The sequence below is a fragment of the Pelophylax lessonae genome (assembly GCF_965119305.1).
Source record: "Pelophylax lessonae genome assembly, chromosome: 5".
NCBI classification, from domain to species: domain Eukaryota; kingdom Metazoa; phylum Chordata; class Amphibia; order Anura; family Ranidae; genus Pelophylax; species Pelophylax lessonae.
In genome coordinates, this window is record NC_138772.1 from 181,024,513 (window position 1) to 181,052,075 (window position 27,563).

A 27,563-nucleotide genomic window follows, 5' to 3' on the forward strand; every position below is an offset into this window, starting at 1 on the left:
AATCTGATCGTTAGTACACAGTTTACGAGAGGCGATCACGACAGTTCGCCCGATATTATCCGGTCGTGCAAGCATAAAAATTTTGATCGTATGATAGCACATCGTACGATAATCGTATTATCAGTATGTTGTTCGTCCGAAAAAAATGGTGAGCAGTAGACTGCGCATGTGCAGAAACGAAAGAACGACCCGAAAGTAAACCAGGGAAAGAAGAAAAATCGTTTAAAATCATCATCCATTTGCAAATAATTCCGAAAATCATCTGGGTTGTTTTCCTGAATCTCACGGATGAGTTGGATGTGGGAGTACTTTGAACGGTTGAGGAGCCATTCTTTACTCCACGATCTTCGCCTTCTCTGTTTCTTCTGCTTGAGAACATTCTGGATAGCCAGAACACCGAGCATAGCAACTGGAAGGCTGAAATCCTCCATATTTGCAGTTATCAGACAGAACGTGCGAGGAAACGAGAGAAAAAACGTAGCCAGACACGAAAAATCCGAACAGCTCGTCACGAAGGCGCTCAAGGCGTGGCTAGAGGGGTCACACACACATGACATCATTTCCCCCTCACACGTTACAGTGTGGTTACGCATACCGGAAGCTAAGAATCATCGTCTGAGAAAATTAATATCGTAAGTAACCTCTCCCATTTGCCAATATTATTGAGATTTTCGGATCGTGTGTACTGGGCATAACACAGAGATTGGAGTGATCACAACCGCTGATTGCTCAGCCTGTACAGAGCAGAGATCAGTGACTGTCAGTCATCGCTCTCCACTCTGCCCCCCATCACTCACTGGAGCACCAGGATAAAGGAGGGGCTGAAACATCTGGCTTTGATTCTCAGCCGTGCGCTGAGAGGTGGAGCCAGCTGCCAATCTGGTATCTGGGTGGATCCCGACAATATGAGTGTGATCCTTCAAGAACCTGGAGCGGCTCTGCCACGTCAGCTGATAGCAGGGTAACAGGAGAGCAAAAGTGTACTCCTGTGACCCAGAAGAAAATCTGGCCAAAAAAGCTTTGTCCAAAAGTTACCTTCTTTTATTTCCTCTTCTCCAACCTGTTTACTGATGTTGGATTTTTTTTCTTCGGGGAGCCAGTACCTTGTTTTTGGTGGTATCCGCTCCCCTTTCCTCATTCCTTGCCTAGGCCAGGATGATGTTGCCATAGAACACTTGCCTGCTGCCTCTGTAGATCCTGTCACACATCCCTGGAGGCTGCAGGATTAATCCCATGATACGCTGTATCTGGTAGGCAGGGCCAGTGCTTCCACTAGGCAAACTAGGCAGCCACCTAGGGCGCATTGCCAGCTAGGGGCGCAGCCAGGAGTCGGCACTCTCTCTCATCATGAATTCTCCATCATGAATGATTATTGTGAGCTGAGACGAGGGGTGGAGGTGGGGGGGAAGAAGGGACAGCGGAAGATGCCAAGTGTCTTGGGCAGTGGTGGAACTACCAGGCCCTGGCTTTCCACCACTGTTGGAGGGGCCCCAAAAGGCAAGAAGGGAGCCCCCCAGAGTGCTGCCTGCATGATGATCCTCTTCAGGTGGAGCTGAGTGGCAGTAAGTGACTCTCTGCACTGAGCTGGTGGGCAGCCGTTTATTTCCCTGGGTCGGTATTAAGCAGGGAGCGGAGGAGAGCTGATCCTGAGCCAGAGCTCGGCACTGGAGGGCGGGAACCTTTACTGGGGCAGAAGCGACGAGGCACCAGAATGGTCTGAGGAGGTTGGTGATGAAGGACTTGTAGAGCTCTCTAACTGCTGCTTTTCCCTCCACCAGGAGCCACCGCATTTAACAGGGGTTCGGGGTCACCAGGTGTGCCATGAGGAATTGGGGTCCCTGGGTGTGCCATGGGGGATTGGGGTCCCCAGGTGTGATACGGAGGGACATCAGGGTCCCCAAATGTAACATGGAAAAACATCAGGATCTGACATAGAGGTACATCGGGGTCAGTGGGTATGACCGCATGAAATGGAGTAATATTGAGGTCCCAGGGTGTGACATGGAAAAACATCAAAGTGACATTGAGGGACATTAGGGTCCCTGGGTGTGAAATGGAGGAATATGGGGGTCACTGGGTATGACAGCATAACATGGAGGAACCATCAGATCAGGGTCACATAGAGGAGTTTTTAACCCCTTCCCTTTTTTGGGGGGGGCGCAAGTAGCTGGTCTTGCCTAGGGCATAAAATAGTCTAGCACCGGCCCTGCTGGTAGGGAGACGGATATGAGTCATTAGGAAGTGACAGCCGGTTCCTAAAACCAAGATGGGTGGGGGCAAAGGAATAGAAGGAGCATCAGCTGTGTAGAGGAAGCACCGGACTGCATGGGTTGGTAAATAGGGATGAGCATGAGGTTGGTGTGAAGTTTAGACTGAAGCCGTAAGCAAGGTGATACTCACATATGATGAGCTGCGGCCAGGACATTTCCACATAAAAAAGTGGCAGGGATGTTAGTGACATCATTGACCTAATATGGTCAAATTTGCACAATGTGATTGACAAAATCTGGCCATGTGGAGCATCTCCCACTTCTCCTTTGTTACATAGGGCTGCGAGATGGGGAATGCCCTGGCCACTGCTGATTGGGCTGACTGTGGAAACTTCACACTGGACCTCATTCAACTTGGATTCTGTGCCTCTCCATTCTTCCTCTGGGCTCTGGGACCTTGATTTCCAAATTAAATGCCAAATTTTCCACAGTCCGTGATGATTTAGGGAGCTGTGTCACCTGCTGGTGTTGGTCCACTGTGTTTTATCAAGTTCAAATTCAGCGCAACCTTCTACCAGGAAAATAGAGCACTTCATGCTTCCGTCTGCTGACCAGCTTGAAGGAAATGCTGATTTCATTTTCCAGCAGGACTTGGCACCTGCCCACACTGCCAAAAGTACCAATACCTGGTTTAATGATCATGGTATCACTCTGCTTGATTGGCCAGCAAACACGCCTGACCTAAACCTCATACAGAATTTGTGGGGTATTGTCAAGATGAAGATGAGAGACACCAGACCCAACAATGCAGACGAGCTGAAAGCCACTATCAAAGAAACCTGAGCTTCCATAACACCTCAGCAGTGCCAAAGGCTGATCGCCTCCATCCCACGCTGCATTGATGCAGTAATTCATGCAAAAAGAACCCGACCAAGTATTGAGTGCATACTATACTGTACATGGACATACTTTTCAGTAAGCCAACATTTCTGTATTACATTTTCTTTATTGGTCTTATGTAATATTCTAATTTTCTGAGATACTGAATTTTTTTTTTTTCACTAGCTGTAAGCCATAATCATCAAAATTAAAAGAAAGCAATGTTTGAAATATATTATTCTGTGTGTAACGCATCTATATAATATATTAACTTTTTGATGACTTTCAAATTTCATGAGATGCACCTCTGTGTGTGTGTGTGTATGTATATATATATATATATATATATATATATATAGTAGAACAATTTCAAACAGACTACTGATATTATTTATTTTTATTTTTTATCCCAAAGGGCTCTTTCACACGGACGTTCCGTATGTCCGTAAATCACCCCATCAGTTTGCGGGTGATTTACGGACATAATGAATGTCTATGACCATCCGCTTTGATCCTTTCAGTTCTGTTCCATTTTTTGGAACGGAACAGAACCCTATTTTTGTTCTGTTTAAAAAACGTAACGGAATGCAAAATCGGATGTCAGCGGTGTCATCCGCTGACATCCGCAATGCCCATAGACATACATTATGTCTGTATATCATCCGCAAACGGGTGGGATGATATGCGGACATATGAAGCGGATGACACAAGTGTCATCCTTGTCCGTGAAAAAAAAAAAAAAAAAGTGCCGGAGCGGATCGCAATTCAGTCCGCTCCGTGTGAAAGAGCCCAAAGGCTGTTATTTTATTTTATTTTGAACATGTGACCAGCAGCAGAGGACTAGAAGCTCCTCCTGCTTATGTTTCCCTGCAGACAGGCTGGGAAAGACCTGGGTCATATGACAGCTGTATATCGATTAGGAAAAAAGGTACTTAAAAAAAAAAAATACAGTGCCATTATCCACATACAGAAAGAGAAGGGACAATGTAAATTAAACAGTGTGTGTTTAGTATCACTTTAAATCCAATGTTATTTTTACATTTTATTTGGAATTTTTTCACAGGCACGGACTAGAGTAGGATTGTTCTATGAATGAAGGCACACAGAAATACTATAAAATTATAAAAACATCCTTGGTGTGCCTTCTTTTGCAGAACAATCTCCACTGTAGTAAAATGTTACAATGTATTTACATTCCTGAGCTCAGGGCAGAACATTTCCCTATTCATACATTGTATTCTTTTACTTTACTGGCCAGTTCAGTGCCGGTGTTCCGTGAGAATTACCTACCCCGTGAGAAAAACCTACCCTCGTCACTTCCGGCCAGGAACAGCTGAGCAGCGCAGCAGTGCGCATGCTCACAGCCCCGGATACCTAATGGAACAGCTGAGGAGCTGACTAGTGCGCATGCGCACTAGTATGAAAAGATCACGGTGTACCGTGAAAAAAACCTACCCACGTGGCGGTTACATAAAACAGCTGTGCTGCAATATGAGTCATCTCCGCTCCTATCCCTGTCACTTCCCTGATCTGGGCTAGTAAATATAAAAGCGGCTCTCGGCTCCATGATTTATGTTTTTATACACCCGCCGCCGCTTTAATATTTACTTGCTGAGAGCAGGGAAGTGACAGGGACAGGAGCGGAGATGACTCATATTGCAGCACAGTTGTTTTAATGTAACCGCTGCATTACATACAGTGCCGTGCACCGGAAGTGACGAGGGTAGGTTTTTCTCACGGGTAGGTAATTCTCACGGAACACCGGTTCACACTGTTCCGACTTGCCAGGCAACTTGGTCGCCTGACAAGTAGCAGACCGTGCTGTGCAATTGGAACCGTTCTAATAGTCGCTCCAACTTAGAAAAAGGTTCCTGCACCTTTTTTTTGCAAAGTCGGAGCGACTTGCATTGACTTCCATTATGTAAAGTCATTGCAAGCCGCGCCAAAGTCGCGGTGCACGGGCGACGGCATTAGTCGTCCAAAGTCGTGTCGCCCTAGTGTGAACCGACACTCAGAGTTCTCATTGTTATTGTGTACCTTCCTAAAACTTTGACTGCCTGTACCATGAGATAAATAACAAATGGGTGTTTTTTAGTGAATTGACTTTAGGCTGGGTTCACACTGGTGCAAACACAGACATTCGCACTGCATTGCTGTGCAGATCACATGCGATGTCTGTGCGATGCAAGTTCAGCCATACCTTTTGTATGGCTGAATTTGCATCGCGTTGGGACCAAAATTGTACAGGACCCTTTTTTAGGTCCACACTGGAGTCGGATCTCATGGGTGTTTATACCCATGGGATTTGATTCCTGTACCATTTCACAGTTCGCTCTGCGATCTGTGAACCGATCTGGGGGTGTCATTAGCTTTACATTGACACCCACAGCAGTTCGCAGATGTCAGTGTGAACCGCCTGTGATTCAGGTGCGATGCGGTAACACACACAGGATTCACAGAGTTTCCCGCATCGCACCAGTGTGAACTGTTGCAATATGGGATCCGACTTGTGATACCCCAAGTCGCATGGCATGTCAAATTCAATGTTTTCCTATTGGAGCTGTCTGAACTGATACTTCACGGGTCCCTCCGACTTTATAAAAGGTTCCAGCACTACTTTGGTCCAACTTGGATACGATTTCAGACCTTGTACAGGCTCCTAAACAGCATCCAAGTCAGAAGGAGGTCACAGGGCAAAGTCACAGGCAAAATCATACAACGTTGCTGTTGCAAAAGTGTGAACCAAACCTTAAGGATTTATCTTGATTTTTTTTAAAAATTAAATTAATTTGCAGTATTTACCCCAAATTTGATATTTTACATTGATGAAATTACTTTTTTTTATTATTGCATGTGATATCTCCAAAAAAGCACAAATTTCGCATGCGATAATCGTTAGTGGAATGACCCCACAGCCATTCTGCACATGCAGTGACAATTGTAAAAAGAGGTCCCCTCCAACCTATACATACTAATCAATAAACAATATTGCTGCGCCAAGTGAAAAGATATAAATAAATGTGTCTGGATAACAAATTAGATAACAACTCGATGTTAATAAATCAACTCTAATAACAGTGATTTCCAGTGATAGAAATAGTCCCAATTAATAGTGAACCATAAAAATGAAATTGAAATGAAATAATCACTCTTCATCTGTGATCACAAAATAAAGTGCTGCATGCTTCACTCCAGTGCTTCCAGTGGCTAGTGCAAGATAAGCAGCTCACCTTATGCCCCGTACACACGTGCAGATTATCTGAAGACTTTTGTCTGTAGACTTACCAAAACCATATAATATGAGGTCAAACTTAAACACTTTCAATTTGTATGCAATCCGGCAGGCCCCTGCACTACATAGAAAAGGTAAATCTGAAGACAAAAGTCTTCAGATAATCTGATAGTGTGTACGGGGCATTAGGACTAGACTCATGAGAGTCAAACACGCTTTGGGATGTATTAGATGTATGGATAACAGCCTGATGTCCCTTCTTTCACCACCTCCAGCTATCACTCCGTATAGACCAGGAACCCGGTGTGGATAAAAGAAGAGAAGATCTAATGCTCTCTGTTTTGCAAAAAGCTATTTATTCCCTCTTAATCAAATGACATTACACTTACATTGAGATGCACTTAAAGCAGTGCGGGCTTCTAGCGTCACAAACAGCTCACTGTACACCTCCAGGAATCGACGTACTCTGAGCAGGCTCCTCCCCCGTACGCGTTACATCAGAGACTTCGTCATTGTGAGGCTCTGGAAGGATCCTGACAATTATGTTGGGATCCACTCAGATGCCTGATCGGCAGATGGCTTAGCCTCTCATTGCGCTGTTTAAAGCCTAAGCCAGCTACTCCTGTCCCCTGCCCAGCCCAGCATTTCAGTGAGCGCTGGAGGGACAGAGCAGAGAGCGAGTTGACTGAGAACTGAGCGATCAGCAGTCATGTGATCAGTTCTGGGGCTTAGAGACGGTCATTGATGTGAGTTTGTATGTTTATTTTCTCTATCGTTCATTGGCAGACGCAGCTCCATATTCTTCTTGACCATTGGGTTATGCTGCCCCCTACAGGAGTAGGACACTAGGCAGGAAAAAAATTTATCACGCCTATGGGGCAGTCCCTGAAGGCACCCCCTCACTCTGCTATAAGCATTCAGTTTGTTTCTGCCTAGTTTAGGAGAAGGACCTAGTTCCAGGCTGGGACTTCAGTCATATTTTTTTATTTTTATTTTAAAGGGAATCATTGTTTAAATTTAAATATTTTTAGCTAGTTATGTTCCTGAGAGAACTGCAATCAACAGCCGGACTCGGTTTCGGACTGGATATCCTGGATCCTAAGGTCTCCCAGTCTGGCCAGCGAGCGTGTGCAGGTTATAGCCCCGTGCTAGGCCTCGCCACGACAGAGCCCCAATGGACGGGGGGGCTGGCCCGCGAGTGAAACACCTTGTCGGAACGCACACAACCTGGTTCGGCCTGGGTCGCAGTGTGCCCCTTGGCCATCAGCACCCCCACCCCAAGTGGAGAGGTAGTCTGTCTGGAGTGGCGCCCACCTAAATGTCGTTGGTATGGTGAGTAATGTCCCCCATATTCCTTGCGGTCTCGGGGGGACGTGGGCCCCTCCTTGGGATGGTCTGACCCCCGGGTTCCCTTCCATATCCCCCAGCCCCTCTAACAGTCACGGTGGTCTTTTGGCCCCAACCTACCCCCATGACCCCCTCCCGGGGTTAGTTAGGAGCTGGCTTTGCCACTTGCTCCAGTAAGAATGGGTGGATGCGGGTGTTGCTGACCGGGCTGTCCGGATTGCACACAGGGATTTTTGAGCAAGTTCTCGGCCCCCTGGGGATTAGTGACTGGGGCAGGGATGTCCTTTGGGCTCCCTGCGGTGGTTATAGGCTTGAGGGGGAGCGGATAATTCTTCATCCGCGGGTCGGCACCTCGCGTGTCTGGGTCAGGCCAAAAATTTAGTCTGCAGCTCTGCGGCCTACTCGCGGCTGTCCAGGAGCTGGCTGTCTGAGTGACTGACGAGCTGTCTGAGAAGAGGTGCCTGACCAAGCTTACCGGCGGATGCCTGATGCGTCCGGATCGGGACAAAAATTGAGGCTGCGGCTTGCGGCCCACTCGCGGCTGACGGAGCTGGCTGTCTGAGTAACTGACCAAGCTATCCGGGCGACTGACCAGGCTGCTGATCAAGCTGACAGAGCTGACGATAGACTCGCGACCAGGTTGGACCCCAAATTTAGGCTGCGGCTTTGTGGCCTACTCAAGGCTGGCTGTCCGAGCTGCTGACCAGGCTGTTTGAGCTGCTGACCGGGGTGATAGAGTAGCGGATTGGTGTCCGCCCTTCTGCCCCCCCCTCAGGGGGGCTGATATATGGACTGCCTGGCGCCCGCCCTTGAACCAGGGGGTGCCGTGGGGGCATTGTTGTGTGGGGGTACCCACTCTTCCCCTTTATAGGGGGCTATGTCCTTTTATGTCATTTATGGTGGGCGACCCTTAGGTCTAATAGGGGTCTTTTTGTGGAACTTTAGCCGCCGTCTCCTTGTGGGACTGTGGTCAGCGACCTTCCCTACTTGTTATGTTCTTAGGGTGAGCTTAGCATATAGCAACTCTTCTGGGTCTGCGTCCATGCACTTTGGGTGCTCTGCGGTGAGGATGATTCCTTATTTTACTGCACATGCTCATGCAAGGGTGCTGGTGGATGCACTGATTGTATTGGTGCAGAAACTGTTTAAGATGGGGGCACCGGTCCCCTCGGGCCCGCAGATCCCCTAAAAGTGGCAAAGTTACTACCTTTTCCCGCCTACTGTGACAAAATTGTCGCAAGTCAGTGGATTTGTTCTAAACGCAATAATGGTAACCATGCATGGTGTGGCTAAAAAACTGGTCTGCAGAATAGGCTTCTAAAAGGTCTCTATCAGATCTCCCCTTTAAGGGGGTCACCCTATTTGGGTCTTTGTTGGATGAACTGTTCAAAGTCAAGGACAAGTCACTGCGTAATAGACGGGGTCCTTATTTTTCAGCACATAGGCAGCCCCTTCGTGCCTTTGGTACGCAGGAGAAAGGACCTCAGCCATTTAGGTCGTCTGGGGGTTCCAAGAAGACGTGGTCGGGTAAGCTAAGAACAGGCCCCTCCAGATCTGGGGGAAAATCTCTGTGTGCATGAAGGGACGCCCTTACCCGTATCTGGGGACACCCGATGTAGACCTGTTAGTTTCTCGGCTTAGCGAGAAGGTACAGAGGTTTGTAGCCAGGTCTTGGGATCCTCTGGCCGGATGCCACAGACGCACTGTTAGCTCCTTGGCAGGGGCGTAACTACAGGGGTTGCAGGGGTTGCAATTGCAACCGGGCCCCATGCTCCAGGGGGCCCGTGCAGCTCCACTGTATACCTGCATAGGAAGGGCGGCGGAGGCAGCATGTAGAGAAATCACTGTCCTCCTTTTTCATCCTGTAGCTGCAGGAGGAAAATGGAGGAGATTGGTTCCTCTGTATTCTGCTCCCACCACTCCTCCTATCCAGTTCACTTGTGTCCTGCTGTCTCTGGGCCCCTGTGTGCTCCCCTGGTCCCCCCCCTACTGGCCCCACTGCAGAACTTGTGAAAGGGTCCCGCTGCGGGACCGTAATAAAGGGCCCCGCAACGAGAGTGAAGGGCCCCAGGATCAGTGGGAGGAGCCCTAGGCTTGAAGGGAAGGGCCTTGGCCTGGGATCCGGGGGGCCCTTCGTTGTTTCTTGCACCGGGGCCCTGAAGGTTCTAGTTACACCTCTGCTCCTTGGGGTCAGTATCGGCTGATCTATGCGTTTTCTCCTCTGAAACTTCTGCTGAGGCTTCTGCACAGAATAGAGGTAGAAGGGATTCCGGTCATTCTGGTGGCCCCAGACTGGCCTTGCTGGTCTTGGTACGCAGATCCAGTAGGGTTGGTCACCGATGCTCCTTGGAGACTTACTCTCAGGGAAAATCTGTTGTCTCAAGGGCCAATCGTCCATCCTGCTTTACCATCGCTGGCTTTAATGGCGTGGCTGTTAAAAGCCAGGTATTGAAGGAGATTCCTACACTGTTGAAGGCTAGAAAATCTACCTCCAGGAAGATTTATCATCATACGTGGAAATTGTACATCTCATGGTGTAAATCGATTAAGGTGCATCCACGCTCCTTTTCAGTGGCTAGGATAATGGCTTTCCTCCAGGGGTTGAGCAGGGGTTGGCCTTGGGTACTATTAAAGGCCAGTGCCAGCTTTGGCTGTGTTTTTTCAACGCCCTTTAGCTACGCATTCTTTTATTCGCACTTTTATCCAGGGAATTCGTCATGTGGCTCCTCCGATATGGTCCCCGTTATCTCCGTGGGATCTTAACTTAGTACTGTCTGTTCTTCAAAAACCTCCCTTTGAAAACATAGGGAGAAAACCTAGGGAAATTCCTCGGCTTAGGTAGCCTTTTTGGTGGGTAGTACCTCCTCAGAGTGTCTGAATTGGTGGCGCTGTCCTGCCGTTCTCTTTCTCTGGTAGTCCACAGAGATTAATGTGGTACTTCAACCTAATCAGTCGTTTCTTCCTAAGGTGGTTTCTGATTGCCATTGAATGAAGACATTGTGCTGCCTTCACTCTGTCCTAAGCCCAAGCATCCTAAGGAAATTGCCTTGCATTCTTTGGCTGTGGTTTGGGCAATTAGGATTTGCCTGGCGGCAGTGGCGTCGGCAGGGGGGGGCTGACCGGGGCTATAGCCCCGAGTGTGCTCCCCAAAAGCCCCGAGTCTCCTGTTGCTCATTAAAAATTATTAGCCCCGAGTCCCAAGGCCTGGGTTTGGCCGGGAAGTCGGGGCTACATATCAGCATTGTAACATTAAGCACAGTGATATGTGGGCGATTCGGAGGGTGGCAGCTGCAAGGAGAGTGATTGCAGCTGTCAAGTTTTAGCATTGATGTCGGGTGTGGGCGGGGCCGTATGTGGGGCTCCGCCCCCTTGTTCCGTGGAGAAACAGAAGCTGGCTGGGGAGGAAGGTGGCAGGGGGCGGGACCAATTGTAACTCCTGAATGGGCACACAGAGCTTCCCATCCTCCCCCAGCATTCAGAGCCAGGAGGATTTTCTTTTCATCCTCCGCGCCTGAAATTGGCTCCACCCACCTCCCTGCCTTTAGGGAAACTGACTGAAGCTGGACAGGGCAGGAAGGATTCAGCCATGGGATGGATGGTGTCAGCGCCGGTTCCTGGACTTGGTAAGTGTTACTGGCTCTGCCCCCCTCCTCCCTCTCTCTCACTACCCCCTCTCTCACTACTACCCCCCCCCCCCTCACTCTCACTACTTCCCCTTCTCCCACTCTCTCCTTCTATCACTCTCCCTCCTATCCCTCTCTCTCTCTCTCTCCTTCTATCCCTCCCTCTCTCTCTCCTTCTATCCCTCTCTTCTTCTCTCTCCTTCTAAACCTCCCTCTCTCTCTCCTTCTATCCCTCCCCCCTCTCTCTCTCCTTCTAAACCTCCCTCTCTCTCTCCTCCTATCCCTCCCTCTCTCTCTCTCTCTCTCTCTCTCTCCTTCTATCCCTCTCTTCTTCTCTCTCCTTCTATCCCTCCCTCTCTCTCCTTCTATCCCTCCCCCCCTCTCTCTCTCCTTCTATCCCTCCCTCCCTCTCTCTCCTTCTATCCCTCCCTCTCTCGCTCTCTCTCTCTCCTCCTATCCCTCCCTCTCTCTCTCTCTCCCTCTCTCTCTCCTTCTATCCCTCCCTCTCTCTCTCCTTCTATCCCTCCCTCTCTCTCTCCTTCTATCCCTCTCTTCTTCTCTCTCCTTCTAAACCTCACTCTCTCTCCTTCTATCCCTCCCCCCTCTCTCTCTCCTCCTATCCCTCCCCCTCTCTCTCTCTCTCCTTCTATCCCTCCCTCTCTCTCTCCTTCTATCCCTCTCTTCTTCTCTCTCCTTTTATCCCTCCCTCTCTCTCCTTCTATCCCTCCCCCCTCTCTCTCTCCTTCTATCCCTCCCTCCCTCTCTATCCTTCTATCCCTCCCTCTCTCGCTCTCTCTCTCTCTCTCTCCTTCTATCCCTCCCTCTCTCTCTCCTTCTATCCCTCTATCCCTCCCTCTCTCTCCTTCTATCCCTCTCTTCTTCTCTCTCCCTCTCGCTCCTTCTATCCCTCTCTTCTTCTCTCTCCTTCTATCCCTCCCCCTTTCTCCTTCTATCCCTCTCTCTCTCTCCTTCTATCCCTCTATCTCTCCCTCTCGCTCCTTCTATCCCTCTCTTCTTCTCTCTCCCTCTCGCTCCTTCTATCCCTCTCTTCTTCTCTCTCCCTCTCGCTCCTTCTATCCCTCTCTTCTTCTCTCTCTCTTTCTATTTCTCTTTCTCTCCCTCTCTCTCCTTCTATCCCTCTCTCTCCTTCCATCCCTCTCCTTCTATCCCTCTCTCTCTGTATCTCTCTATCCCTCTTTCTCCTACTCTCTCCTTCTATCCCTCCCTCTCCTTCTATCTCTCTCTCTCTCCCTCTATCCCTCTCCTTCTCTCTCCTTTTTATCCCTCTCGCTCCTTCTATCCCTCTCTCTCCTTCTATCCCTCTCTCTCCTATAGTTCTCTCTCCTTCTATCCCTCTATCAATGCCTCTCTCTCCTTCTATCCCTCCCTCTCTCTCTCTCTCCTTCTATCCCTCTATCTCTCCCTCTCGCTCCTTCTATCCCTCTCTTCTTCTCTCTCCCTCTCGCTCCTTCTATCCCTCTCTTCTTCTCTCTCTCTCTTTCTCTTTCTCTCCCTCTCTTCTTCTCTCTCTCTTTCTCTTTCTATCCCTCTCTCTCCTTCTATCCCTCTCTCTCCTTCTATCCCTCTCCTTCTATCCCTCTCTCTCTGTATCTCTCTATCCCTCTTTCTCCTACTCTCTCCTTCTATCTCTCTCTCTCCCTCTATCCCTCTCCTTCTCTCTCCTTTTTATCCCTCTCTCTCCTTCTATCCCTCTCTCTCCTTCTATCCCTCTCTCTCCTATCCTTCTCTCTCCTTCTATCCCTCTATCCCTGCCTCTCTCTCCTTCTATCCCTCCCCCTCTCTCCTTCTATCCCTCCCTCTCTATCTCTCTCTCCTTCTATCCCTCTCTCTCCCTCTCTATCCCTGTATCTCTCTATCCCTCTTTCTCCTACTCTCTCCTTCTATCCCTCCCTCTCCTTCTATCTCTCTCTCTCCCTCAATCCCTCTCCTTTTTATCCCTCTGGCTCCTTCTATCCCTCTCGCTCCTTCTATCCCTCTCTCTCCTTCTATCCCTCTCTCTCCTTCTATCCCTCTCTCTCCTATACTTCTCTCTCCTTCTATCCCTGCCTCTCTCTCCTTCTATCCCTCCCTCTCTCTCTCTCCTTCTATCCCTCTCTCTCTCTCCTTCTATCCCTCTCTCTCTCTCCTTCTATCCCTCTATCTCTCCCTCTCGCTCCTTCTATCCCTCTCTTCTTCTCTCTCCCTCTCGCTCCTTCTATCCCTCTCTTCTTCTCTCTCCCTCTCGCTCCTTCTATCCCTCTCTTCTTCTCTCTCTCTTTCTCTTTCTCTTTCTCTCCCTCTCTCTCCTTCTATCCCTCTCTCTCCTTCTATCCCTCTCCTTCTATCCCTCTCTCTCTGTATCTCTCTATCCCTCTTTCTCCTGCTCTCTCCTTCTATCCCTCCCTCTCCTTCTATCGCTCTCTCTCCCTCTATCCCTCTCCTTCTCTCTCCTTTTTATCCCTCTCGCTCCTTCTATCCCTCTCTCTCCTTCTATCCCTCTCTCTCCTATCCTTCTCTCTCCTTCTATCCCTCTATCCCTGCCTCTCTCTCCTTCTATCCCTCCCTCTTTCTCTCTCCTTCTATCCCTCTCTCTCCTTCTATCCCTCCCTCTCTCTCTCTCTCCTTCTATCCCTCTCTCTCTCCTTCTATCCCTCTATCTATCCCTCTCTTCTTCTCTCTCCCTCTCTTCTTCTCTCTCTCTCTTTCTCTCCCTCTCTTCTTCTCTCTCTCTCTTTCTCTCCCTCTCTTCTTCTCTCTCTCTTTCTCTTTCTCTCTCTCTCTCTCCTTCTATCCCTCTCTCTCTGTATCTCTCTATCCCTCTTTCTCCTACTCTCTCCTTCTATCTATCGCTCTCCTTCTATCTCTCTCTCTCCCTCTATCCCTCTCCTTCTCTCTCCTTCTATCCCTCTCTCTCCTTCTATCCCTCTCTCTCCTATCCCTCTATCCCTGCCTCTCTCTCCTTCTATCCCTCCCTCTCTCTCTCTCTCTCTCTCTCTCTCTCTCTCTCTCTCTCTTTCTCTTTCTCTCTCTCCTTCTATCCCTCCCCCTCTCTCCTTCTATCCCTCCCTCTCTCTCTCTCTCCTTCTATCCCTCTCCTTCTATCCCTCTCTCTCCCTCTCTATCCCTGTATCTCTCTATCCCTCTTTCTCCTACTCTCTCCTTCTATCCCTCCCTCTCCTTCTATCGCTCTCTCTCCCTCTATCCCTCTCCTTCTCTCTCCTTTTTATCCCTCTCGCTCCTTCTATCGCTCTCTCTCCCTCTATCCCTCTCCTTCTCTCTCCTTTTTATCCCTCTCGCTCCTTCTATCCCTCTCTCTCCTTTTTATCCCTCTCGCTCCTTCTATCCCTCTCTCTCCTTCTATCCCTTTCTCTCCTTCTATCCCTCTCTCTCTCACTCCCTCTCTCCCTCCCTCTCCTTCTATCCCTGTATCTTTATCTATGCCTCTTTCTCCTTCTATCCCTCTCTCTCCTTCTATACCTCTCTATCTTTCTATCTATCCCTCTCTTTCTCCTTCTATCCTTCTCTCTCTCTCCTTCTATCCCTCTCTCTCTCTCTCTCTCTCTCTCTCCTTCTACCTCTCTCTCCCTCCCTCTCCTTCTATCCCTCTCTCCCCCTCTATCCCTCTCTCTCCTTCTATCCCTCTCTCTCCCTCTCTCTCCCTGTATCTCCTTCTATCCCTCTTTCTCCTTCTCTCTCCCTCCCTCTCCTTCTATCCCTCTCTCTCCCTGTATCTCCTTCTATCCCTCTTTCTCCTTCTCTCTCCTTCTCTCTCCTTCTAGCCCTCTCTCTCCCTCTAGCCCTCTCTCTTCCTCTCTCTCTCCCTCTCTATCCCTCTCCCCTCTCTTTCTCTCTCCCTCTCGCTCCTTCTATCCCTCTCCCTCTCTCTTTATCCCTCTTTATCCCCCTCTCCCTCTCTCCCTCCCTGACTATTCTGATTCTATTCTTCCAGAAGCACATTTTGTGAGGTCAGAGTTTCTCATCCAACATCTGTGCCTGTTATAGCTGCGAAAGGGTGAGTAATTTTATGGTGGGGCATTGGGCAGGGGTGAGGGGGTGGGTATTGGGTGGAGCTTGGGCGGGACTTGTGGGAGGGGTTATCAAATTTACCTTCGGGGTGCAGCCCCTGGTCTTTTTACCACCTAGCAACGCCTCTGCCTGGCGGTTACTGAGTCTTTCAGGAAATCAGACTCTCCTTTTGTCCTCACTGAAGAACCTCGGAAGGGATTGGCTGCATCTGCTGGGGCCATATCCAGATGGATTAGGCATACGGTGGTACAGGCGTATTCACTTAAGGCTCAGGTTCCACCTTTCCCTATGAAGGCACCTTCTGCTAGGGCGCTGAGTGCCTCTTGGGCCTTTCGCCATCAGGCGTCAGTAATACAAGTTTGCAAGGCGGCAACTTGGTAGTCTGTGCACACGTTCACTAAATTCTACAAAGTAGATGTGTTAGCATCCTCGGATACTTCTTTTGGCCGCAAGGTTTTGCAGGCTGCTGTTTAAAATAGCAATCTTTTTCTCTTTGAGGGTGTATGTTGTTTCTAGGTGAGCTCTAGTTGTTCCTGGTTGAGCTCCATGTTACCTGTTTGGCTAGGTTTAGCTTTTTGGGGAATTACGTTCTCTCTCTGCGTTGTTCTCCCACCCCTCATGCAAATACTGCCTTGGGATGTCCCAATGGTTAAGAAGAATATGGAGCTGCGTCTGTCAATGAACGATAGAGAAAACTGGATTTTTGACTTACCGTTAAATCCTTTTCTCTGAAGTGCATTGACAAATGCAGCACCCGCCCCTCTATATATGAGTTGGGTTGGGTTTTTTTTCTTCTGACACTGCTTGCAACAAAACTGAATCTCTATAGCAGAGTGAGGGGGTGTATGCCTTTAGCTACTGCCCCATAGGCGTGGTAACGTTTTTTCCTGCCTAGTGTTCTACTACTGTAGGGGGCAGCATAACCCAATGGTTAAGAAGAATATGGAGCTGGGTCTGTCAATAACGTTTTTTCCTGCCTAGTGTTCTACTCCTGTAGGGGGCAGCAAAACCCAATGGTTAAGAAGAATATGGAGCTGCGTCTGTCAATAACATTTTTTCCTGCCTAGTGTTCTACTCCTGTAGGGGGCAGCATAACCCAATGGTTAAGAAGAATATGGAGCTGCGTCTGTCAATGAACTTCAGAGAAAAGGATTTTACAGTAAGTCAAAAATCCAGTTTTTTTTTTATTCCCACATTTCTCCTTAATAGTGACATCATCTTTGTATTGTGTATAGTCTGTGCTGAGAGCAGATCTGTGGGTGGGACCCAGTCTGCCTACAGAGAAGCACAGGGGGCGGAGATAAGTCCAGTCACCCGGCACAAGGAGAGAGGGAAGCAGTGGCTGGTCTTTATTAAAGGAAAGTTCTGCAAAGTGGTAAAGTTCCATGTTGGATTACTGCACAGATCTGCAAGTAATACACACGTACATAAAGATTCAAGTAATAATACATGTCTCTTGGGTTTAGACAATTTTTGCATATCCAAGAGTTCAGCTTTAAATGTAGGCTTTTCAAACACATGCATCCTAATTTTATAAAGCTTAATGTTAGGGCTATAGCAAGGCAGAATAATCACAGGTAATGCTAACAAGACACAAAATAAAACTTGTAAACTGTAATCAGTAAGTTTAACACACTAGCAAAGTGATGAAGGGACGCTGTATGCACTGGTCTAGTTTCACAATCTATGTTTTCTTTGTCATGTCTGTACACATTTGTCGCACTAAAATGCTATAAACATATTTTTAACAGCTCAGTTTCAGTCTGGGAAAACCAGCATCGTCTCGTACTATTTGCAAATGACTCATGGAAATGTGTCATGTAAAATGTGTCCATTTAGAAAAGCGCATGCCACATACACCTGGCTTTCTTCTGTCTGTCCTTCCAAGAACAAATTTATTAACGCTAGGGCAAAGCTGAGTAAATATTTGAAGCACCAGCGTATAGCATAGAACAGCCGAACACAGAACCATTCATGTTAATTTCTAAAACACTCAGGCAAACGTACACTGTGGGACAGTTTGGGTAGAAGCCAATTAATCTCTGTTATTAAATTATTTAAACTAGAAATCAAGGCACCAGATTAAAGGTGTGGTTCGGTAAAGAAACCCTTGATATATGCATTGAAAATCTTCACTCATAAAAAAAGTGAAAGTACCATAAATTTGCTTTTAAAAAAAAGGGCACATGATGCTGCTGGTCTTCTTCCTATTTTAAAAGCTACAGCCTAGGACAGGGGTCTCTAAACTGTGGCCTCGGGGCCAGATGCGGCCCTTTGCTTGCCTTTATCTGGCCCTTGGGGCACTATTTATCCCACTGATATGGGGCACTATTCTGCCCTCTGACACTAAAAATGGGGCATAATTCCTGTCAATGGCATCAACAATGGGGCACTATTCCTCCCCCTTATACCATAGATGGCGCACTGTTTTCTCCCACTGATGCCTAGAAAATGTTCTATTCCCACTGGCCACAATCCGGCCCCCCTAAAGTCTGAAGGAGAGTAAACTGGCCCTTTGTTTAAAAAGTTTGGAGACCCCAGGCCTAGGAGATCACCGCAGAAGCTAATGTTGGTAATGCAAAGTAGTCACATGTACTGAGTAGTCACTCAGTACTGTTGGGTCGCTCACATGACACTGGTATTGTACTACCAGTCAGCCTCTGCTGACAGAAGGAGAGGTAAAGAGGAAATATATATTGAGGGTTCAACTTCTAGTTCACTTTCTAAGCTGTTATTATGACACCAAAGTGTCAAAGTTGTGTTTTATCATAGTATCACTATTTAGTTGCGCATTCAGATAAGCACTGAGACTTGTCCTTTGTACTGAATTACTTTTTGCTGAATGTGCAGCCCCCTGGGAGCTGCGTGCAGGCAGTCCATAGAAGTGGGTGCAAGCACAGCAGCTGCACAGACACAGTCACATGTAAAAATGTGACATTTGGACAGGAGCGGGTGCACAGGTCCGCATGCAGAATGCAGATAATGTGCATTGGGATCCATGCACCCGCTCATGCCAACATGTCAAACTTCGACATGTGACTGTGTCCATGCAACCACTGCATCTGCATTCACATCTATGGGCTGCCTGCATGAAGCTCCAGGATAGAGGTGCATGCAACAAAAAGTGGCACAACATGGACCACAGGTCTCAGCGTCCATCTGACTAAGCCCTTAGTTTCTAATATGGGCTAGAAAAAAGTATTGCTGCAGGTGAAAAGAAAGTTGTCTTAAAGTAATAGTTCCCCTTTCTTATTATAAACTTTATCTCAGGGGTGGTTAAACATGCCATAGATACTCAATGGTATCAACTCAGAATCCTTACTAACAATCCTCCAATTCATGCTCCTCTTCCTTCTTAAACAAAATTGCACTTATTAATCTAAAAAGTGATCCCCTCCCCCTTCCCTCTGCCTGCTATCTACTAGTCAGACTGCCATCCATTCCAGCGTTTCTTCATATTCACCACTGGACTCAGTACTGTTGGGTCGCTCTATTCTATACTAATACACTGGGGTTGATTTACTAAAACTGGAGAGCGCAAAATCTGGTGCAGCTGTGCATATAAACGAATCAGCTTCCAGGTTTTATTGTCAAAGCTTAATTGAACAAGCTGAAGTTAGAAGCTGATTGGCTATCATGCATAGCTGAATCAGATTTTGAACTCTCCAGTATTAGAAAATCAACCCCACTGTGCATTGTTTTTCCTGCATTGATTTATTGGCCAAATGTTGTATCCATTCTTATTGTTAAGTTCAACTTTTTTTTTCTAAAATCCAGCTCCCCTATATACCAATATACTATTAATGTTCATCGGTTGCGAATAAATAAAAGCTTTCTTTGATTTTGAGAACAAGGCCTTACTTTAGCCCTTGCTGTATTTCTTAAACCTTGGATGAGTAAGTTTGGGGTGGAGGAACTGGACTGACCTCAACCCGTTAGAACACCTTTGGGATGAATTAGAGCAAAGAATGCAAGCCAGTAATCCATGTCCTTAGTCTGCTTGTCTTCAACAAACTGTTTGCGGGATTTCTTGTGCATCATCTTTAGAAGAGGCTTCCTTCTGGGATGACAGCCATTTGATGCAGTGTGCGGCGTATGATCCGAGCACTGACAGGCTGACCCCCACCCCTTCAACCTCTGCAGCAATGCTGGCAGCACTCATATGTCTGTTTCCCAAAGACACCCTCTGGATATGACGCTGAGCATGTGCACTCACCTTCTTTGGTCGACCATGGCGAGGCCTGTTTTGAATTAAATCTGTCCTGTTAAACCGCTGTATGGTCTTGGTCACTGTGCTGCAGCTCAGTTTCAGGGTCTTGGCAATCTTCTTATAGCCTAGGCCTTTTTTATGTAGAGCAACAATTCTTTTTTTCAGATCCTCAGAGTTCTTTGCCACGAGGTGCCATGTTGAACTTCCAGTGACCAGTATGAGAGAGTGAGAGCGATAACACCAAATTTAACACACCTGCTCCCCATTCACACCTGAGACCTTGTAACACTAACGAGTCACATGACACTGGGGAGAGAAAATAGCTAATTGGGCCCAATTTGGACGTTTTCACTTAGGTTGTACTCAATTTTGTTGCCAGTGGTTTTGACATTAATGGCTGTGTGAGTTATTTTGAGGGGACAGCAAATTTACACTGGTATACAAGCTGTACACTCACTACTTTACATTGTAGCAAAGTCTCATTTCTTTAGTGTTGTCACATGAAAAGATATAATAAAATATTTGCAAAAATGTGAGGGGTGTACTCACTTTTGTGAGATACTGTATACTGATTAGAGTCAGTTCTGCTTGAAGCCTCACACTGACTATAAGGATACTGTTTTGTGTGTACATATGCTTCCAACATGCTGGAAATCTCTCGGTATGCCAACACTGTTTCTCTGTAGACATCTGGCTGCAGCCACTTCCTGCTATGTTATTGTACACAGGAAAGAGAAAAGACTGATTTTGCTCTCAGTTCAACATATTAAAGTAAGCGATGGCAGTGTTGGGTGCCAGAACTGCCAGCTTACCATTTCTCCACAGTAGCTGATTCCAGATTTTGTTTAAAGAAGAATGCTTCTCGGCAGAACTGTACTCAAGATTGTGCGATAGTGCATTTGTTTTTGTTTTACTGATAGACAGAAGCAAAATCAAGATTTTTATTTTAAAAATTAAGGCAATGAAATCTAGACATGGATAAAAGTATATTCTTAGGCCGACCTGCTATTAATTTATTTGTAAGTATGAATAAGCTTTCAGCCTAAACACTCTCGCTTTGCCTATACCTTTAAATATGTTGATTTGGCAAGGAGTGACCCTGATATCACTCAATTATACAGTGTGCGTTCACCTGTTACTTTTTGCATTTGTTCATATGCACTTCATTGCTTTTTTTTTTGTAAATTCTTTACAAAGATCTTTGTTAATAGATTAACCACTTTACCACCACCCACAGTAATATTACTGCGGCAGAGTGGCTCGTTATCGTCTGACGACGTAGTACTACGTCGTCAGACACTCCCCCTCCTGGGCGGCGCTTGCGCGCCGCCGGAGGCTCGCTCCCGCTGTTTTCAGTCACAGCGGGAGTCGGGCCAGGGGAGGTGCAGCGGCGATCGCCGCCGCTCTTCCCCCGATCGTCGGGGATCTAGTGTGGAGATCCGCCCGCCTGTGTAAACACAAGCGGGCGGATCTCCATAGTGACAGGGAGTGACAGATCGGACTGTTCAGCATAGCTGGACATCCGATCTGTCCATGACTCACTCAGTCCCCTCCCCCCCCCACACGTCAGTAAGCACCAGGCATACATTAACCCCTCCCTCTCCAATAAAATTAACCCCTTCCCTGCCAGTGTCATTTTTACAGTAACAGTGCATATATATATAGCACTGATTACTGCAGTAATGTCACTGGTACCCCCAAAAGTGTCAAAAATGTCAGTCAAGGGTCCGATCTGTCCGCCGCAATGTCGCAGTCCCGCAAAAAAAATCGCAGATCGCCGCCATTACGCGTTAAAAAAAAAAAACACCAAAAATGACAGAAATCTTTCCCTTTGTTAGTAAACGCAATAACTTTTGCGCAAACCAGTCAAAATACGCTTATTGTGATTTTTTTTTACCAAACATAGGTAGCATAAAACAAATTGGCCAAAAATTTTTAAAAAAATTGGTTTTTACATTTTTTTGGGGGGGAATTTCATATAAAATTTTTTTAAAAATATTGTTATTTTTTCAAAATAAACGCTCTTTTTTTGTTTATAGCGCAAAAAGTAAAAATCACACAGGTGATCAAATACCACCAAAAGAAAGCTCTGTTTGTGGGAAAAAAAGGACGTAAATTTCGTTTGGGTACGGCGTCGCACGACCGCGCAATTGTCAGTTAAAGTCACACAGTGCCGAATCGCAAAAAGTGGCCTGGACGGAAGACAGCAAAATCCTCCGGTGGTAAAGTGGTTAATTGAGCAATACAGTAGGTTGTATACAATATTCATTGGTTAGCGGAAAGGTGGTTCTGTAAATGTACCAAGTAAGCAGGGCCGGGACAAGGGGTGGGCAGGAGGGGTAGTTGGCCTGGGCGCAGTGGTTTATTGCAGGGATGCGCCTTGACTCTAACCTTTAGGGAAGGGGGGGGCGCAGTCTGGCATCCTTGCTCTGGGCGCTGGATGATCTTGTCCCGTTACTGGTAGTCAGTAGGCATTAATTAGTACAATTCGCATACAGTATATAAACAAAATCCAAAAACCTGTCAGTTACATGAGACCTTTTATTACAACCACTCTAGAAGAAATGTTCAGTTTTTAGAGCAGTAGGAGAGTGATATTCTAAAACATAAGAGTAGGTGTATGTAGGGTGTAGAGCACTTTTTTTTGCTTTTCCAAACCTTTGCACCTAAAACACATTTTATAAAAAGAAATTAAATGCATTTGTAAAAAAAACTGAAAAACTGAGAAGGGTGTAATTAATTTTTTTGCATGCATTGATATGTATTTATACGTGGGACATAGAGGGAATGGTTTGAGGCTGGGTTTACACTAGCTGCAGCTGCAGCTCACAGCAGGGGGTCAGGTGCGTTCCTTGTTCTCTGTTTCAGGTGCAAATCAGGTCCAAATTTTTGCCTGAATTCAGACCTGAAATGGAGACAAAGACACACAGGACCCTTTTCAGTGTGGACCACGGCCACCCCAGAGCTGTGTGAATCGGCTCCATTACAGCCGGTCACACACTCCTGTCATTTGAATTGGATGCAGGCTAATCCACATCCAATTCCCATAAGTGTGAATCCAGCCCAAATGTTAAAAAAGCAGAAATTTACCCAAAAGGGGAAGTTCCCCTTTATATCCTCCTCCCCACTCCTCTCCCGTAATTGAAATTATTTTTTTTTTGGGGGGGGGGGCAGGTACCTGATTTTGACAGTTGAGCACCCCCCCTCTTTACCCCGCAGTCTCTTGGACACGTCACAGGTCCTAGGAGACTGCGGAACCCTTCACAAGGTGCAGAGCGGTGGGCAGCCGGGTGTGAAGCCACCAGGATTCACACTTGGCTGCCCATTTTTAAGATGCTGACGCCTAGAGGCGAAGACCGGCAAAGAGTGAGAACATCGCTGGATCCTGGAACAGGTAATTGTGTGTTTTTTTTGAAAGTCGGCAACTATAGTCTTTGTAACTGCTGACTTTTACATTTTTGTTTTCAGGGTGAAGCTCCTCTCTAACTACGTTTTTTAAAGCATGTTTAAGTCTTAATTCACAAAGCCAAGGGCCCATTCATACCTGCAGTGCTGGGCTGCACTGACCAACACAGGGTTAACATGAGAACAAAGAAACTTGACCTATGACCCATGGTTTGGATTGACACTAAAATGCTAAAAAAAAAAAAAAAAAAAAAACATGCTTCATTTTTGCACAGTACTGTATGCATTAAATAATAACTTAATCAGCACTGCATTCATAAACCTTCTGGCTTGCAATGCAAACATAATGATAATAACGTAACAAGCTGAAAATGAAAGGAAGCAGTGAAATGCACATTGACAACACACACCAGCGCATATGTGTTGTGTTATGCACCCAATGATATGCATGCTGTAGAGTAAAAGGGCTCTTAAAGTAGAAATATAGGCAAAACTTTATTTTTCATTTTGGATAGAGCAAGGGAAGTTTATAATCCCTGTGAGATTTTTTATTTTTTTTGCCATCTGTGTCCCATTGCAGAGATTTCCCTTCACTTCCTGTCTCTAGGCTAAACAGGAAGTGGGAGCAAATTCCTGCAAATCAAGGGAACACCTTAGGGACCCCCAGGTCACCAGAACTAGTGTCCCCATTGGAAGATTTCCCCTCAGGGGCATAACTACAGGGCTTGCAATTGCAACCGGGCCCCATGCTCCAGGAGGCCTGTGCGGCTCCCCTGTACACCTGGATAGGAGGGGCGGTGGGGGCAGCATGTAGAGAAATCACTGTCCTCCTTTTTCCTCCTGTAGCTGCAGGAGGGAAATGAAGAAGATTGGTTCCTCTGTATGCTGCACCACCACTCCTCCTATCCAGTTCACTTGTGTTCTGCTGTCTCTGGGCCCCTGTGTGCTCCCCTGGTCCCCCCCCCCACTGTGCTCCCTCCCCTATTCTCCCAGCTGCTGCAGGGGATGTGTCACAATAGAGAACCAGGAAGGGGTCGGTAAATATATAATTTACCAGCTCCTTCCTTTTCTGAATGGACAGAGTCATAGTCAGTGACATTGTAAAAAAAAAAAAAATAAAATTATAAAAAATAATACAGTTAAAATACCAAAAAATAAAATCTATTGACACCAGTGGGTGAACTTCCAGGATCGCAAAGGTCACACTTGCGACCGGGCCCTGGCATTCCACCACCATGGGGAGGACCCAAGATGGCAGGAAGGGGGCCCACTGCAGAACTTGTGAAAGGGTCCCGCTGTGGGACCGTAATAAAGGGCCCTGCAATGAGAGGAAAGGGCCCCAGGATCAGTGGGAAAAGCCCGAGGCTTGAAGGGAAGGGCCCCGGCCAGGGGTCTGGGGGGGCCCTTCATGGTTTCTTGCACCGGGGCCCTGAAGGTTCTAGTTACGCCTCTGTTTCCCCTCTATTACTTTCCTGGGGACAACCCAAAATTTGGGATTTTCTTTTACTTTCACTTTCAAGAATTATGGTAAACAGGACAAATTGAGAGGATGAATCCCCCTTATGGGGACATAGACAGCAATAAAAACTGACAGGTGTTTTAAACCTTCTCCACTCCATCCAAAAATTAAAAATATTTTTTTTTGCTTTAAGTTATACTTTAAATTGGTATTCTTATTTTTTTTTAATTATTTTTCTATGACAGTTCAGTGAGATTCCACGAGAGTCCATGGAGATTTAAAAATGATTGTCACCTGGCGTTATCCTTGTTTAAAGCTTTTTGAACTGAATATGTGCTTGTGGGAAACCACAGGCAAAATGCAGAATGCATCAATTTTGAAAACCGCACTGCATTAAATTATATATGTGAACTGTACTATTGAGAAAAATGGTACAAAACTCGCTATGCAGTTTGCAGACAGTGTGCCAAACTGCACTGAAATCCTAAGAAGTCAAATACAGCTTTGTCCAATGCATGGTAAGTTTCTCAAATGTTGTACTGGCATGTGTACACAGAAACAGAAGTGAAAGTGTAGGATCATACTGTACATAGAGAAAAGAAAGTCAAAGCCTCCGGAATGTTTAATAAACATTATACACATGCCTAGCAGAAAATTATAAGCTTGTGATCATGAAAACCTCCTTTGGATAATATTGACATCATAATGATGCTTCCATTGATACAATGTGGGTAGATCTGCCAAGCACTTTTCTCTGCACAGGCTATGTACAACACAGTGATGATTCAATACTACTGTTACAACAAGGGTGTCAAACTCGATTTCATTGGCCGGTTGTATCTTTAAAACTAGATGTCCAGAGCACCCCCACTTTACATCAGATGTCAAGAGCCCCCTCACCATCAGAAGTAAAGAGTCCACCATCTTCTCTTACATCACAGTGCACCCTACTTACTTTGTGCTGCTGCTGGGAAGAAGCTGGAGGCAGAGATGGGAAGCAGAAAGTGCAGGGTCTGGAGGAGGGCTGAGATGAGGGGAGGCAGAGATGAAGGGGTGCTGCAGCTACACAGAGAGGCACAGGATCTATAGAATCAGTTCTGTCCTCCTCTCTGCTGCTGACTGCTGTGATGGGGGGAATTGGGGGTGCAGAGACAGACCTCTCCGCAGCTGCACAGAAGGGCTGGATCTGGCAAAGGAGTTCTGTCCTTCTCTGTGCTGCTGACTGTTGAGACAAAGGTAGGGTGGAGACAAGGGGGGGTGCTGCAGCTGCAGGAGAGGTGTGAGGGCCACATGAAATGACCTGAAGTGCTGGGTTCAGCCCACGGGCTTTGTGTTTTGACACTTATTTTAAACGGTAATAAGCAGGTTTGCTAGATTCAACTTTAAAGTGGACCTCGCACCTCTTAAGGTAAAACTGGTCTCAAGTTCGGCGAATTCCAGATTAGTCCTCTAATCTGTGTTGTCCTCTGCTGCTTCTGCATTTCTGGCCCCACGCCGCCATCTTTCTTTCTTTTCCTGGTTCTTGCAGCTCAACATCTTATGACATGGTGCCAGATTGCGTGCATGCTGAGAACAAGATCTGATGCTGGGATATGTAGTTTATGTTGCCTCAGTGTAAGAGCGAGATTTTGCAAAGTTCTCATGCCAAATGAAACTGATGCCTCTCAGGAAATTTGACATATCCCAGGAAACTGTATGAGTAAGTTGAAATGCCCCCTTTGCCTAGGCAAGAATTGAGAAAGGGGAATGGTGCAAGAAAGGGAAGTTTAAAATACAGTAGGTAATTTCAAGTCCTGAAGTATAAAAAAGTATGTTTTTTTGATGTTTGGGAGGGGGTGGGGGTGGAGGGGTATAAAAACATTGTAATATTTTAGCTGTTAGGTCCATTTTAAAGTGCCGGTCCCCTTCTGGTGCTGTTTGCTCCTCTTCCTATGTGTATGCCCCCATAGCAAGCACTTGCTATGGGGCAGAGGTTGCTAGCTCACTTCCAAGCCAGGTTATGTGTGTCTATAAACACATATAGGCTGGCCCAATCAGCTCCCTCCTCACTGGATTTGATTGACAGAAGTGGAAACCAATGGCTCTGACTTCTGTCTCTGAGTCCTGTGATAAGAGAGAGAGCAGCCCTGCTGCTCTTGGGCACAGCGCTGGATCGGGATCGGGCTCAGATAAGTGTTTGGGGGGACTGGGGGGAGCTAATCATAGAAGTTTTTTTAACCCTAATGCAGAGAATGAATTAGAGAAAAAATCTGTAGTCTTTAGAACCACTTTAAGTTAGGGTCATATCTGGTTCAATCACATGGGTCTTTGGTATCGACTATCTCTATAGCTGTACCACTGATATTTGTGAGCTAGTAAACATTTCCACATAAAAACATCAATGCTAAATCAGATTCATGTAAGGGTTCTTAAATGCCAGTCCACTGTAACAGACCTTTAACCACTTCTGGACCAGAAGATTTTCCACCTTAATGACCAGGCCATATTTTGCGATTCGCACTGCGTTACTTTAACGGACTATTGCGCAGTCATGCGACACTGTACCCAAATAAATTGATGTTCTTTTTTCCCACAAATAGAGCTTTCTTTTGGTGGTATTTGATCACCTCTGCGATTTTTATTTTTTGTGCTATAAACAAAAAAAGAGCGACAATTAAAAAAAAAAAAAAAATAATAATAATATTTTTCACTTCTGCTATATAACATTCCAGCAAAAAAAAAAATGTAAAAAATCAAATTTTTTTAACATTTTAGGCCAATTTGTTTTCTGCTACATATTTTTGGTTAAAAAAAATCGCAATACGAGTATTTTGATTGGTTTGCGCAAAATATATCGCGTCTACAAACTAGGGGAAAGATTTATGTAATTTTTATTGTTTTTTTTTTTTTTTTTACTAGTAATGGCGGCAATCTGTGATTTTTTTCCGGATTGCGACAGACAGATCGGACCCCTAACTGACATTTTTTACGCTTTTGGGGGGGACCAGTGACATTACTACAGTAATCAGTGCTAAAAATATGCACTGTTACTGTAATAATGACACTGGCAGGGAAGGGGTTAACACTATTGGTGATCAATGGGTTAAATGTGAACCTAGGGGAGTGATTCTAACTGCATGGGGGGCGGGACTTATGGAATGACCATAGAGACATGTGATCCTATATAGAAGTA